This window comes from Octopus sinensis, linkage group LG8, assembly GCF_006345805.1.
Source record: "Octopus sinensis linkage group LG8, ASM634580v1, whole genome shotgun sequence".
Taxonomy (NCBI): domain Eukaryota; kingdom Metazoa; phylum Mollusca; class Cephalopoda; order Octopoda; family Octopodidae; genus Octopus; species Octopus sinensis.
Window position 1 is genome coordinate 28,542,654 of NC_043004.1, and position 9,903 is coordinate 28,552,556.

The window sequence follows — 9,903 nt, forward strand, 5'->3', positions numbered from 1 at the left end:
CGTTTTAAATATCACACGAAAACTGTAGGATTGAATGATTAAAGACAATACTCTTTTTGTATTTCATTGTAGCTGTTTTAGTGTCATCCTCGTCATCATTATCATCATCATCATCATTATAATTATCATCCTTGTCGTCCCTTTTTTTCCACGACAACCGCCACCTCCTGAAATACATAGTAGAGTCGGTTGTTCGGGAACAGATCTAGCTGGATCACCACTTTGTACAGCGGCATCTCTTCTATGTTCAAATTAAACGGTCACCACTTGCAACTGTTTTGCCTCGAACACTTTGGCCGTCAACGACATGGTTCCCTGTGTTTCAGCTCCTAATCCTTTGTTCAATATGTAAATTTTGAGGACTTTCCCCGCTTCAACTGGAATACAGGAAAGCCGTGTCATCAACATACGCAGATGAGATAACTATCGTGGAGTTAGACATTGTAGGCATAATAGCCGTCGACACTAAACTAAACAGTACTAGTTATGTCGGTGAGTTTACAGCTGGTACACGGAGAGAAAAGTCTATGCAGGGTGCCAATGATTCCTATCGCTGAACCCAGGCCGAGTAGAGTTCTCAGATTAGTTCAGACTAGGTTTCCAAGTGGAAAGGAACTAGGAAGAGGTCGTGATTTGGCTGGTCAATCTCATTGAAAAGTGAATCTGAAGGAAGCTGTCCTTGAAAGATAGAGCAGAACTAGTTCATGCACACATTGAATCAGTAATATATTACTGTCTGATTTTAGATTACTATAGAGGGTAAATTGAAGGTATGGGGTGACAATGGATTTTTTTACTCTGGTCATAATTGAATACAGTCTGAGAAGCCTTTTCTGGAGGTCTTCTCTCTCGAATACTATGAAAAATAAAATTCAGATGTCCTTTTCTGGGTAGTTCTACAGGGGACCATTGCCTACTAGCGTCAAGCGTGATTTGCGGCTTGTAGGATGCAGCTGCTGTAACGTTTAGCTTGAATCCGACAATAGGAAAGATCGTAGTGCCCTCTTTCTTCAGTAAGGAAGCGAAGCAAATATTTCTCTACATGGTGACTGTGATGTAAGAGATTATGTGAGGGACTCATCTGAAAGGTTTGAGTATGGTAATTTACCTGTCTAGTCAAGCCTTCGTTTATTTTTGGAATGATCAGTTGAAGAGAAAGGTGAGAGTACTGTTGATTTTCTTTTAATCTATGCAAACCCTACTTTTTGTATGATGTATATCGTTGTTTTATATTATCCTTAATATGTGGGTCTTTGTGGCCAATGAAAGAAATTTTCATAATCATCATCGTCTTTGTTATATTTACTGAAATCAGGCTGTGTTGTCTACAAATGACATTATAAAGTATATTACTTTCTACCAACTGACATTTATTTTTAAAAGACTTAATAATACTAGTCTACTGCTTTATATGTAAGAGGGTTTTAACGTATTTAATCTATTGAATGAGTAGCCTAGATACAAATATGCAGTTGTAAATTAAAAAGGCTATTATACAAAATTATTTTCATTTTTCAGTAAGTATGAGTTTCACCATACGTCATGCTTTGGCCTACTTCTGCCCTGTCCAACCAAGTTTACATTCTACCTATCTTGCATGGAATAATGATGAATGGGTCATGGAATACAAATACAAAATCGTTCATTACAATACACCATCCATCTGAAGCCAATATATATACATTTTCACTCCGTTACTTTCAATATTTAAGTTAGTGTTACTTAATTAAATGCGAGGAGCATTAAAAATTAACAAATATAATTTCAATTACTTAATGATGAGTAATAAATCTTATTAGACAAGGAATAATACTATTCAATTATTTCGGCAAATTCGAGATATGTTCCTGGACCTGTTTCCGTATTTATAAATTCATCAGTAAAGTACAAAGATGAAAGGACGTCTGCAGTTGTCTCTCAAAGTTGCTGAAATGATTAACATTTGATTAGTCATTAGCTAATAACTTTTCTTCACCACATAAGTATTAAATACCTCATGTATTAAATACATTAACACACACACATATTTCTTGTCTGAAATCAGGATTTGTAAGTTCATTACCTTAATATCAAGCCATTACCAACAATTATGTTAATGGCAAATAAACGCTAACATCACAAAAATGAAAAGAACAAAAGTTTAAGTCGCAAATATCTGATAGATTAATTTATAAACTTCGCACAATTTGTGTGGCAAGGCGGCGAGCTGGCAGAAACGTTAGCACGCCGGGCGAAATGCTTAGCGGTATTTCGTCTGCCGTTACGTTCTGAGTTCAAATTCCGTCGAGGTCAACTTTGCCTTTCATCCTTTTGGGGTCGATTAAATAAGTACCAGTTACGCTCTGGGATCGATATAATCGACTTAATCCGTTTGTCTGTCCTTGTTTGTCCTCTCTGTGTTTAGCCCCTTGTGGGTAGTAAAGAAATTGGTATTTCGTCTGTCTTTATGTTCTGAGTTCAAATTTTACCAAGATCAACTTTGGCTTTCATCCTTTCAGTGTCGATAAATTAAGTACCAGTTGCGTACTGGGGTCGATCTAATCAACAGGCCCCCTCCCCAGAAATTTCGGGCCTTGTGTCTAGATTATAAAAAAATATATAAAATATAAATTTGTCTGACTTTACGTTCTGAGTTCAAATTCATCTGTCTTTAGGTTCTGAGTTCAAATTCCGCCCAGGTCGACTTTGCCTTTCATCCTTTCAGGGTTGATAAATTAAGTACCAGTTGCGTACTGCGGCCGATCTAATCGACTGGCCCCCTCCCTCCAAAATTTCGGGCCTTGTGCCTTGGGTAGAAAAGTATATTTAAAATGTAATGCACAGATTCTTTTTTTTCGGATCCCGCTTTTCCATGTTTAAAAATGTTATTCTTCTGCTATAATGAGAAATAATTTTTTTTTTCTTTTAGTAAAGTCACAGTTGTGGTAATAGTGGGAAACACAAACACTGCATAATTAGGATAGCTGTATTCTTTCTTGAGAGGACGCGGAAGAAAAAAGCGAAGTTAATTCAAATTCAAATATTAATTGAAATATTGATTATAAAATTCATATCGACAACTCCAACACTAAGCATTATATCGCATATAAGAGAGGTCGTTCGACTTTCAAGAAGTATTACCTACATCTTTTCAAATGAAATGCTATTTGTTTTCTTTATATAAAGGAACGCTATATTAGATACTGTTGCTAAATAAAAACTGGAATATTACTATTCGAACGACTTTCTCATCCTAATTTCAGACATGATTTTCATCGCTGGACGTAAAAGCTGCCTCCAAAGCCTTCACAAACCCTCCAAGACTGCTGAGATCAATGTGATTACTGTTTTTCTTAAACTGTAAGATAAAGACTGCAAAGTTAAAACATGCGAGGAAGTTTCCAAAGGGGAGACGTTGGGATTGGTGAGTGAAAGAGAGAGATAGAGAGAATGGGGAAAAGAGTGGGTCGGCTGGGTCCGCAAAGGGTTGTGGAGGTGGTTCGAGGTCATCCACTTTTGAAGAGCATTGTGTTATTATAGAGGCGATGGAAGATGGGGAGTAAAAAAGAAGTATATCTGTAGACAAGAGGTCGGAGCTTTGGAGCGGCATCATACCATGAGCTCGAGTGGTATTTCTTTAGATGCAGTCTAAGATGCCTGTATGTGTAGGAGCAGTTACTGGTGGAATTTTAACTGAGAACAAGAAGCTACCTAAGAAAATATTGTAAGCCATTTTATTCAATATCGACTGATTCTATTGCCATGCTCCTAATTAATATAGTATCATAAAGAAGTAAACACACACACACACACCACACACACACACACACACACATACACACACACACACACACACATACACACACACGTGCGCATGTAAACATATACATATAATTTTTGTTGTTTATTCCACGATCGATTTTGTCTAAATTTTTAATCAATGACATTGCGGGCGTGAGAATCCCACTTTTTTTTACAGATAATTTACTTAGGAATATATTATATTTCCTTCCTTTTTATGACAGTTAGACATAATTTTAGGAACATTTACTATATGTCTAGCATGTCGAATGACTACATACAGGTTCCTTCATTGTATTGTTTGTTTTTTTCTTTAGTAAAAAGACATTCCAAAAATATTTGCAATATTTGCAACAAACTAATAATCATTGTAACGTCTGAGGCGGTCTATAATTATTATTATTTTTATTTTTTTTTGTGAGCCGTAAAATACCAACCAAGAAATTTTGTTGGCGTCTTGTAATCACAGAACATGAACAGAGTTGGTATAGTTTGTTTTTCTGGGGTTTTTTAAGTTGTTTTCTTTTTGCCAATTGTTAATAGTTGTAGTAATTATTTGCAAGCAACTACTACGTCTTTCTTGCGTCCTGTTTCTGTCCTGCATACAGGGTACAAAACTTTAATGCCAGTTGTATATGAAAGAGTAACATAATCCTAAACAGACGAAACTTTTAGACCGAGCGCTGTACACCTTATTATTACCTGCTCAAATTGTAAACTGTGTTGCAATAACTTTATCACCAAATGCGTCTGAGTGTCTGTAGTTTAACCCCAAAGACAAATTCATTAGAAAGATCCTTGATTTCGCACAAACATTGTTAGTCATTTAATTCTTCCAAACACAGAAACGAAGAAAGAGATATATAGGAGAGAGAGAGATAGTGAGTGAGAGAGAGAGAGAGAGAGAAGAGAGAGAGAGAGAGAGAGTATTATTTGTATTAAAATGCATCCTAAGAATTTTCGAGACGAAGTGGACTTATAAAGATTCCTTATAGTGTTTCCTCGGAGACACGACCTGCCTCACTTCAAATATGATATAATTGTTGTGATCCTTGTGCAATGAATATCTGTTGGCTAAAAATATGCAAAAAGACGTCGGGTGTCTCAAAAAAAAAATACCTAAGAATGAAAAGCAACCGAGAATGGGAGAGTACATACTAGCGAAAAATGATATTCATATGTTAATTTCGAGCAAAATCGAAACAGAGCTTTGTTACAATAAATGACAATCTTAATGCAGTTTAAATGAGAAAACAGAAGCACATAGTGAAATTTATATTAGGTTGTCCCAAAAGTTCGTAAACACTTGCGAAAATTGAATTTTTACTCGCCAAGTACTAACAAAAACAACAAAAACTATTCCTCAAAATAAAGACCATTATTTTCCAAGACTTTCTACGAACTTTTGGGACAACCTTATAAATCCTAGTAGAATTTTAGCAATACATATCAAGCGATGAATGGCAGAATTCAGTTGGATGTTTGAGGAAAAGCTTCAGAGCCAGCAAACAGCATTTTCGGTTACAACTGAATTAATTTTCATTTACCATCCCTGGATATAGTGCTTTTCGGATTTTCCAAAATGTCATTAATTTCACGGTAATTTACCAATGTGAATAAGGCCATTAAGTTTAAATACATTCTATCTGCACGCATTCAACTAATGGTTGAAGATTCCACACTAACTTCTAAGGTTGATAGCATAGCAAATAATAGTTTACTATATCGAATGTGAACATGGGTTACAATAAATATCATAACAGAACAATCCCTGTCACAAGAAGAGGATAAAGCTCTTGCTGACAAATATAGCGGCGTGAGAAGTGAATAGTTTAAACCTGACCAAATGAGAAGGCTTTTAGTGCATTGCATCGCTTAACTAATTAAAAAAGATGATTAGCTATCATGGTTCTGTTTCTGATCCTACATAATAAACTTACTTTAATTGATAACCGGGGGTCTCTACACGTCCGTTTAATCTGCGAGATATAGCCGCTAAATTTCTGTTATGACATACACTTCGGTATTAATAAAAGGAAGGATATAATATATATATATATTATATCCTTTATATAATATATAATATATAATATATATACATATATTTGCTAGCTAGAAATAGTAGGTAAATTACTTTCACATCGACCAGTAAAAGGAAACTAAAATTAGATTATAGGGTCCTATATACACAAAGCATGAAAAAAATGGGGGGGACGAATGGTAACGGCGAGAAGACATTACATCACAGGTTTGCACTTTGGTACTGAGATGGAGGCAAACAGTAACAACAATGTGTTTGGTAATATAACACAAGAAATACTGCACACCGTCAGAAAGACAGAGAGAGAGAGAGAGGGAGAGAGAGAGGAGAGAGAAATAGAAATAAAGAAAGAGAGAGAGAAGAGGAATAGAAATAGAGAGAGAGGGAAGGGGGAATAGAAATAGAGAGTGAGAGAGAAGAACAGAAATAAAGAGAGAGTGGGAACCATATAATAATTGCTTTTGTCAGTGAAGAGAAGCGCACTGAAATATAATATGTCGTCTATTCTAATACTTCCCGTCTTATGATTGCATTTAACGTCGGTTTGGCCCTGCACTGATGGATCAGATATTACAGAGTTTCTATTTTCCAGTTTATGCCCGGATTAGCCATTGCGTCATTCTTTTTAAGAGTAAGGTTAGAAGAAGACTTAGCTGCTATTTTTGGTAAGTCAAGTAATTTCCCCACCCCCCCACCCCGTAGCGATTCCCTCATTCGTTCGTTAATATTATTTTGCAAATTCCATAAAGGGAAAATAGAAATGAAATTAAGAACTCAACGTTTAGTTCTATCTTACATAATTACCATTATATTGAATAATAATAATAATAATAATAAATTAAATGCGCCCTTTTAAAGCCTAGCCAGGCTCATGGGCCCAGTTTCCCGGTTTCTATTGCGTATGTGTTCCCCAGTTGGACGGGACGCCAGTCCATCACAGCGTTACTCATTTTTGCCAGGAGAGTAGACTGGAGCAACGTGAAATGAAGTGCTTTGCTCAAGAACATAACGCGTTGCTCGGTCCAGGAATCGAAACCACAATCTTAAGATCATGATGCTGACAACCTAACCACTAAGCCACGCGCCTCCACGAGGAATTAAATGCCGGAATCTAATGTTAAAATACGGCTTAGGATAATAGATGGATGGCAAAACAGAACATCTAGTTAATGAATCAATGAAAAATTAGATTCGACCACCTGAAGACGATTGAAAAGGACACAGAACGAAACAATAAGTCAGAAACACACTGAAGGCGAAGAAAGCAGGCAACTCCCACAGTGATCGCTGTTCCACGTTTATGTGTACATGGATGTGTTACTAATGATGTACAAATCGTTACTTTGATCTTTGTTAATTCCAGTGCGTAGACTGACACGCACATCGATATATATTGCGGTCAATAAATGAGACAGAAAGAGCACATCAAGGATATGTTTGACGCCTGAGAAGTTGGAAATGAAAATCTTAATATTTCGGAAATATTTTTTTTCATTATGGCGTACAAGAGAATTATGGGGAGATAGCAAAAAAGATTGGTAATGAGTGGTAACTTTAAACAGAGCAAAAAGAACATAACAAAATTACAAAATTAAATTTATGAATGTGTGTGTGTGTCTTTGTGTCTGTCTGTGTGTGCGTGCGTGCGTACAATGTAAAAAAGAGGACAAAAAATTCTTTAACACGTCTTAAGGAATTTCCTCCCGATATATTCCTAACGACAAGGTCTGAAGGACGCACCAAGTCACAACACAGCTTCGATGCAAATCTGATGAAGTGCATCTCTAAAGTCTAAAACCGTAAATAACACGTGATCTTTTATTTAGAATTTTTGCAGAGATAGCACGGAAACAATTGTAACTTATAATTAAAGATGTTAAGGAATTTTCAGTGGTGACATAACGAACGTAAATAAATGAAAAATACATTATACATACCGTCATAAGCGCAAATAATGTACAGGCATTTCGCAGGTATTCATGATTTAAAATCCAAGCGCTTATTTCAACCATATGCTTACTCATAATTTATAAATCCTCGCAGTCCATTTGATAACAATCTAAGTGGTTCACAGAGCTTTTGGGGGTCTATTTCTAGAAAACTCATCTTGTAATAATTCAACGCACTTATTATAATTTATACACACCACACACACACACACACACACACACACACATATATATATATATATATATATATATATATATATATATATATATATATAATAATTTTTATACACGATTTGGGACAATAAAAGCATTTGAAAGAGGGTGAACAAATCAAGATGCATTCTTTCATAATGTTGCTACCAAATAGGTGACCAGTAAAAATTAACGTATGTATATGTGTATGCATATACATATTAATGTGTGTGTGTGTGTGTGTGTGTGTGGTGTGTGTGTGTGTGTGTGTGTGTGTGTGTCTGTGTCTGTGTCTGTGTCTGTGTGTCTGTGTAGAAATAATAACAAGCAGAAAACAGGCGCGATATTTGACACTTTAAATGACACGCGTTTACTTAAAATGCCGAAATAATTACATAACACTGGCAGAAGTATAATGCAATCGTTCACTTAGCCTCATCAGTGTCCCGCAATAAAGACAACAAGCGATGAGAATGCTCCAAATATCTACAATTTTTCCTCGTTATGCAAATATCTATAACCTCGCTGGTGACATAAAATAACGGGACACAAAGTATTATGTCAGTGAAGTTCGAACAATACCATCTTTCTCTCTCTTTCTCTCTCTCTCCTTTTCTATCTCTGTCTTAAAGAAGGAAGAGGCGGTGGAGGAGGAGGAGGAAGAGGAGGAGCTGCAACAGCAGCTTATAAAACCATACAAAAAAAGGGAAAAAGCTAGTTTATGACACGAGCTGACCTGCTGTCAGTTTGGTCCACGTTCTGTCCCCTTTTACAGTTTTTTTTATGGTTTTATAAGTTTCTCTTCTCTAACACTTTTCTCTTTCTCTCCCTCTCTCTATCTCGCTTTTCCCTATTTGTCTCTTTCTCTCTCTCTCTCTTTTCTCTCTCTCTCGTTGCCCCTCTCTCTACCTTTGCCCTTCCTCTCTCTTTCTTAGGTCTTCAGAGAAGCGTGACATTATTCAGGCTACTTTGATTTCATCTTAGTCTGTGCCCCGCTGTTTTATGTGGCATACCAGGTTGTTAATTATTTGCATAACGGGGAGCTTCAAAATCGAATATCGTATTTATTATGGGGTACTGATGAGGTTGAGTACATGATTTTATGCTTCTACGATTGTTATGTAATTATTTCGTCATTTTGCAGAAAAAAGGCTTACGTCCACGAAAGCTTTGAATACTACACCTTTTTTATGCTTATTATTGTTATTTTTTTTTTACTTTGCTCGTATTTCAAACAGTAGTCTATTTCTAGGTTGATGCTTCCACGCCGTGCTACACTGGGAACTGCAGTGGAGTGTGGAACCCACGACTGAACTCGATTTTTGGTTGTGTCACACTTTACTGTATCTTATGATTATATATATATATATATATATATATACTCTTTACTCTTTTACTCTTTTACTTGTTTCAGTCATTTGACTGCGGCCATGCTGGAGCACCGCCTTTAGTCGAGCAAATCGACCCCGGGACTTATTCTTTTGTAAGCCCAGTACTTATTCTATCGGTCTCCTTTTGCCGAACCGCTAAGTGACGGGGACGTAAACACACCAGCATCAGTTATCAAGCAATGATAGGGGGACAAACACAGACACACAAACATATACACACACACATATATATATATATACGACAGACTTCTTTCAGTTTCCGTCTACCAAATCCACTCACAAAGCATTGGTCGGCCCGGGGCTATAGCAGAAGACACTTGCCCAAGATGCCACGCAGTGGGGCTGAACCTGGAACCATGTGGTTGGTTAGCAAGCTACTCACCACACAGCCACTCCTGCGCCTATATATATATATATATATATATATATATATATATATATATATATATATATATATATATATATATGTATATATATATATATACATACACATTCATACATATATATATATATATACACACACACACATTCACAAATATGTATGTCTATT

The 9,903-nt window shown here is 36.2% G+C and overlaps 1 protein-coding gene across 2 annotated transcripts in view; it reads left to right on the plus strand.

Annotated features, from left to right (window-relative positions):
- LOC115215012 (polycomb complex protein BMI-1-like) overlaps nt 1-9,903 on the plus strand; it is a 244,130-nt gene that overhangs the window by 190,382 nt on the left and 43,845 nt on the right. The window lies entirely within an intron of this gene.